The following is a 6,650-nucleotide window of genomic DNA, read 5'->3' as shown; positions in this document are numbered from 1 at the left end:
GCTCCCAGGGAGCCGGCCCCTTTCTCCTTCCCCCACGAGACCCAGGCTGGACACATGGGGTCACTCAGGTACCAGGTTCCCCAGGGCAACAATGATCAGCCTTCAAGAAGGGGGTCTTCTAGAGGGAGGTTCAAGAGGGAGGGGCCATATGTATACCTATGGCTGATTCATGTTGAGGTTTGACAGAAAACAAAATTCTGTAAAGCAATTATCTTTCAATTAAAAAAATTAAAAAGTGGTCTTCTGGGCTCTTCTCACCCTCTCCCCTTTCAGAGAGTCAGCACAAGCATTTCCCCAGCCTGGCCTTCCAGGGACCCCCAGCAGACTGGGAGGGGCCAGCTGTCACCTGATGTGCACTTGGCCTTAAGATTTAGGTTTTTAACATTACAGGTGTGTCATATTCTACTCTCTGAGTGTATCTGTTTTAATGCTTAAGTGACCCCCTCAGTCAGTCTCTCCCATCAGGAATCTTCCATAAACTTAATCATCCCTATCCATCAGAGGGCAGACAGAATGAAAACCACAATCACAGAAAACTAATTAAACTGATCACATGGACCACAGCCTTGTCTAACTCAATGAAACTATGAGCCATGCTGTGTAGGGTCACCCACGACAGACGGGTAATGGAGTCAAGTTCTGACAAAACATAGTCCACTGGAGAAGGGAATGACAAACCATTTCAGTATTCTTGCCTTGAGAACTCCATGAACAGCATGAAAAGCACAAACACAGGACACTGAAAGATGAACTCCCCAAGATGGTAGGTGCCCAATATGCTACTGGAGATTGGTAGAGAACTAACTCCAGAAAGAATGAAGAGATGGAGCCAAAGCAAATATAACACCCAGTTGTGGATGTGACTGGTGATGGAAGTAAAGTCTGATGCTGTAAAGAGTAATATTGCATAGGAACCTGGAATGTTAGGTCCTTGAATCAAGGTAAATTAGTAGTGATCAAGCATTAGATGGCAAGAGTGAATGTCGATATTTTAGGAATCAGTGAACTAAAATGGACTGGAATGGGCGAATTTGACTCAGATGACCATTATATATACTACTGTGGGAGGAGAAGGGGACAGCTGAGGATGAGATGGTTGGATGGCATCACTGACTCGATAGACAAGAGTTTGAGTAAGCTCTGGGAGTTGGTGGTGGACAGGAAGCCTGGCATGCTGCAGCCCATGGGGTCTCAAAGAGTTGAACACGACTAAGCCACTGAACTGAACTAATGGGTTTTTCCCAACCCAGAGCTCAAGGATGAGCCAACAGCTGTACATACAAGCCCCGGGTGTGTGTTTGTCCCCACGGATGGACCTGCCATCTCATTCCTCTGCAGTGAAATGTCAGGGATTCCAGACAAACTGATCTGCTCTCTGAGTGACACCTGCTAATTCGTGTCATCCTGAGAGAGAATTTTGAGTTGAAGGTAAGTGGTGGCTGAAAAGCAAATATACTGCTTGTATCTTTGTGTATGTGTGTGTGTGTGTGCGCACGTGCATGCTCAGTTGTGTCCAACTCTGCAACTCCGTGGACTCTAGACCACCAGGTTCCTCTCTCCATGGAATTTTCTAGGCAAGACTACTGGGGTAGATAGCCATTTCCTTCTCCAGGGGATCTTTCCAGCCCAGGGATCGCTCATATGTTTACATTTTGCCAAAATATCAAGCCTTGGTCAGGAACCGGTGCATTCTCACTCATCCCCCTTTCCTTCAGCTCAAGCAAATCATGCTTCCCATCCCAGGTTTGGTTAGAGTGGGGGAGATAAAATCTGCTCACGCCAGTTGGTGGTACAGTAGTGTCAAATCACATGGCAAAGGACATGAAGAATTATAAGTGTGTAATAGGTGGATTAGGTCAAAGATTGTATTAACATTGTTAAATTCAAACTGTTCTCTCACTTCTCTCATGATTTCCTCTTTGACTCCTGGATTATTTAGAAGCCAGTCTTTTAGTTTCCATATCTTGGGGGAATGTTTTCATCTGTCTTTCTGTTACTGATTTCTAGTTTAATTCTCATGATCAGAGAACATACTTTGTATCAGTGTTTAATTCCTTAAGCCAAATGCTGTGCTGTGCTGATGTAATAGAACCTCTCTGTTCTTAGGAAATATGTTCTGGAGTCTTTAGGGGTGAATGACCATGACGGCTACGCTTTGCTGGAGCAGCAGTGAAGAGATACCCCATGTCCAAGGTAAGAGAAACCCAAGTAAGACGGTAGATGTTGCGAGAGGGCATCAGAGGGAAGACACACTGAAACCATAATCACAGAAAACTAGCCAATCTGATCACACGGACCACAGCCTTGCCTAAGTCAATGAAACTAAGCCATGCCCTGTGGGGCCACCCAAGACTGATGGGTCATGGTGGAGAGGTCTGACAGAATGTGGTCCGCTGGAGAAGGGAATGGCAAACCACTTCAGTATTCTTGTCTTGAGAACCCCATGACCAGTATGAAAAGGCAAAAAGGTAGGACACTGAAAGATGAACTCTCCAGGTTGGTAGGTGCCCAATATGCTACTGGAAATCAGTGGAGAAATAACTCCAGAAAGAATGATGGGATGGAGCCAAAGCAAAAACAATACCCAGTTGTGGATATGACTGGTGATAGAGGCAAGGTCCGATGCTGTAAAGAGCAATATTGCATAGGAACCTGGAATGTTAGGTCCATGAATCAAGGCAAATTGGAAGTGGTCAAACAGGAGATGGCAAGAGTGAACGTGGACATTCTAGGAATCAGGGAACTAAGATGGACTGGAATGGGTGAATTTAACTCAGATGACCATTGTATCTACTACTGTGGGCAAGAATCCCTTAGAAGAAATGGAGTAGCCATCATGGTCAACAAAAGAGTCTGAAATGCAGTACTTGGATGCAATCTCAAAAATGACAGAATGATCTCTGTTTGTTTCCAAGGCAAACCATTCAATATCACAATAATCCAAGTCTATGCCCCGACCAGTAATGCTGAAGAAGCTGAAGTTGAATGGTTCTGTGAAGACCTACAAGACCTTTTAGAACTAACACCCCCAAAAGATGTCCTTTTCATTATAGGGGACTGGAATGCAAAAGTAGGAAGTCAGGAAACACCTGGCGTAACAGGCAAATTTGGCCTTGGAGTACAGAATGAAGCAGGGCAAAGGCTAATCGAGTTTTGCCAAGAGAACGCACTGGTCATAGCAAACACCCTCATCCAACAACACAAGAGAAGACTCTACACATGGACATAACCAGATGGTCAATACCGAAATCAGATTGATTATACTCTTTGCAGCCAAAGATGGAGAAGCTCTATACAGTCAGCAAAAACAAGACTGGGAGCTGACTGTGGATCAGATCATGAACTCCTTATTGCCAAATTCAGACTTAAATTGAAGAAAGTAGGGAAAACCATTAGACCATTCAGGTATGACCTAAATCAAATCCCTTATGATTATACAGTGGAAGTGAGAAATAGATTTAAGGAACTAGATCTAATAGAGTACCTGATGAATTATGGATGGAGGTTCGTGACATTGTACAGGAGACAGGGATCAAGACCATCCCCATGGAAAAGAAATGCAAAAAAAGCAAAATGGCTGTCTGAGGAGGCCTTACAAATAGCTGTGAAAAGAAGAGAAATGAAAAGCAAAGGAGGAAAGGAAAGATATTCCCATCTGAACGCAAAATTCCAAAGAATAGCAAGGAGAGATAAGAAAGCCTTCCTCAGTGATCGATGCAAAGAAATAGAGGAAAACAACAGAATGGGAAAGACTAGAGATCTCTTCAAGAAAATTAGAGATACCAAGGGAACATTTCATGCAAAGATGGGCTCAATAAAGGACAGATATGGTATGGACCTAACAGAAGCAGAAGATATTGAAAAGAGATGGCATGAATACACAGAAGAACTGTACAAAAAAAAATCTTCACAACCCAGATAATCATGATGGTGTGATCACTCACCTAGAGCCAGACATCCTGGAATGCGAAGTCAAGTGGGCCTTGGAAAGCATCACTACGAACAAAGCTGGTGGAGGTGATGGAATTCCAGTTGAGCTATTTCAAATCCTGAAAGATGATGCTGTGAAAGTGCTGCACTCGATATGCCAGCAAATTTGGAAAACTCAGCAGTGGCCACAGGACTGGAAAAGGTCAGTTTTCATTCCTATCCCAAAGAAAGGCAATGCCAAAGAATGCTCAAACTACCGCACAATTGCACTCATCTCACATGCTAGCAAAATAATGCTCAAAATTCTCCAAGCCAGGCTTCAGCAATACATGAACCGTGAACTTCCAGATGTTCAAGCTGGTTTTAGAAAAGGCAGAGGAACCAGAGATCAAATTGCCAACATCCACTGGATCATCGAAAAAGCAAGAGAGTTCCAGAAAAACATCTATTTCTGCTTTATTGACTATGCCAAAGCCTTTGACTATGTGGATCACAATAAACTGTGGAAAATTCTGAAAGAGATGGGAATACCAGACCATCTGACCTGTCTCTTGAGAAACCTGTATGCAGGTCAGGAAGCAACAGTTAGAACTGGACATGGAACAACAGACTGGTTCCAATAGGAAAAGGAGTACGTCAAGGCTGTATATTGTCACCCTGCTTATTTAACTTATATGCAGAGTACATCATGAGAAACGCTGGGCTGGAAGAAGCACAAGCTGGAATCAAGATTGCCGGGAGAAATATCAATAACCTCAGATACACAGATGACACCACCCTTATGGCAGTAAGTGAAGAGGAACTAAAAAGCCTCTTGATGAAAGTGAAAGAGGAGAGAGAAAAAGCTGGCTGAAAACTCAACATTCAGAAAATTAAGATCATGGCATCTGGTCCCATTACTTCATGGGAAATAGATGGGGAAACAGTGGAAAGTGTCAGACTTTATTTTTTTGGGCTCCAAAATCACTGCAGATGGTGATTACAGCCATGAAATTAAAAGACTCTTACTCCTTGGAAGGAAAGTTATGACCAATGTAGACAGCATATTTAAAAGCAGAGACATTACTTTGCCAACAAAGATCCGTCTCGTCAAGGCTATGGTTTTTCCAGTAGTCATGTATGGATGTGAGAGTTGAACGGTGAAGAAAGCTGAGCGCCAAAGAATTGATGCTTTTGAACTGTGGTGTTGGAGAAGACTCTTGAGAGTCCCTTGGACTGCAAGAAGATCCAACCAGTCCATCCTAAAGGAAATCAGTCCTGGGTGTTCATTGGAAGGACTGATGTTGAAACTGAAACTCCAGTACTTTCGCCACCTCACGCGAAGAGTTGACTCATTGGAAAAGTCCCTAATGCTGGGAAGGATTGGGGGCAGGAGGAGAAGGGGACGACAGAGGATGAGATGGCTGGATGGCATCACTGACTCAATGGACATGGGTTTGGGTAGATTCCGGGAGTTGGTGATGGACCAGGAGGCCTGGGGTGCTGAGATTCATGGGGTCGCAAAGAGTTGGACACGACTGAGCGACTGAACTGAACTGAACTGACCGTGATGTATGTAACTAACCGTCACATGGATCAGGAAAAAAAAATGTGTATATATATGTGTGTAAAAACTGCAAGTAAGTGAAGGGGAGGCAGGAAACATGCATAAATCATAAAGCTATAGGATAAAATGTTAACAGTAGATGAATCTTGACAAAGGATATGTAGGGGTTCTTTGTACCACTTTTAATTTTGGCAACTTTTCTGTAAATTTGCAATCTCCAAATAAAAAATGAAGATAAAGGAAAAGCTAATAATCTCTCCCTACTCCTTCAGTTGTGTATCCTTCCATACCCTTTCCATCCCTGCACAAACATATGCTAATTATTTATACACTTAGATGGGCTTTTATCCTTTTATTAAAATGGGATTATCCTCAATGCATTAAATACTGTGCAACTTGATTTTCTCTCTTAACAAGACATTGTAAAACTCCTTCTAGGTCAAAAGACACAGGTTTAATTTATTTTTAAACAGAGGTGTGTAAGTATCAATTTCTTCAGCCATGCCCCTAATGTTGAACATTCTGGCAGTTTCCAGTTTTTTTTGTCACTACAAACAAGGCAGCAAAAACCATCCGTGTGCACATCACCCACAGTATTGGTGCCGAGTCCATGACTCACTTCTGGAATTAGAATTTCAGTGAGATCAGCTCGTACGACAAATAACTTCACAATCCACCGTGTTCAAGGCTGTCGGGCTGTGGGAGTGAGGCCTGTCTCCAGAGGCCATCGCTCATAACCTTGTGTCCAGTTGCACACAAGCCCAGCATTTTCAGAGGTGACTGGAATATTCTCTGGGAGGCCGGCCCTCCCAAGTTTCTCTTTGGACACAAGAGACTGTTAGAACCTGTCTTGCTGTCTGCAGTGGGGCCTCGTGTTGATGTGGCGGAGAGTCCAGCCTCTCTGTGTTTCAGCCAGACTTGGAACATCCCTCTTCAGCTAGTTCACGCACCTGTTCATTACATAACTTTATCAAGGTTTTGGTTGACATTTCAGGCAGAGCCCCGGCTTCCGGAGGTGGGGCCGCATGCCGGAGTCCAGCTCCGGCAGCCAGGGAATCGCCCTGAAGGGATGAACGGGGTCGGCGAATGATGCAGCCTCTCACTCATTTGGACTGCATCTCGGCGGAGAAAATGATGCAATCTCTCGATCAAAGCACTGGGCTGCAGGTTTATT

The 6,650-nt window shown here is 43.9% G+C and overlaps 1 protein-coding gene across 1 annotated transcript in view; it reads left to right on the top strand.

The window, feature by feature from the left end:
• Positions 1 to 6,650, top strand: part of ZNF133 (zinc finger protein 133) — a 64,206-nt gene that overhangs the window by 584 nt on the left and 56,972 nt on the right. Inside the window, exon 2 of the mRNA XM_081558656.1 lies at positions 2,107 to 2,193. The gene's annotated coding sequence lies outside the window, so the exon portion shown is untranslated. The remainder of the gene's footprint in view (positions 1 to 2,106; positions 2,194 to 6,650) is intronic.

This window comes from Giraffa tippelskirchi, chromosome 13, assembly GCF_054371585.1.
Source record: "Giraffa tippelskirchi isolate mGirTip1 chromosome 13, T2T-mGirTip1v1.2.pri, whole genome shotgun sequence".
NCBI classification, from domain to species: domain Eukaryota; kingdom Metazoa; phylum Chordata; class Mammalia; order Artiodactyla; family Giraffidae; genus Giraffa; species Giraffa tippelskirchi.
This window is presented reverse-complemented; position numbering and strand designations above follow the sequence as displayed.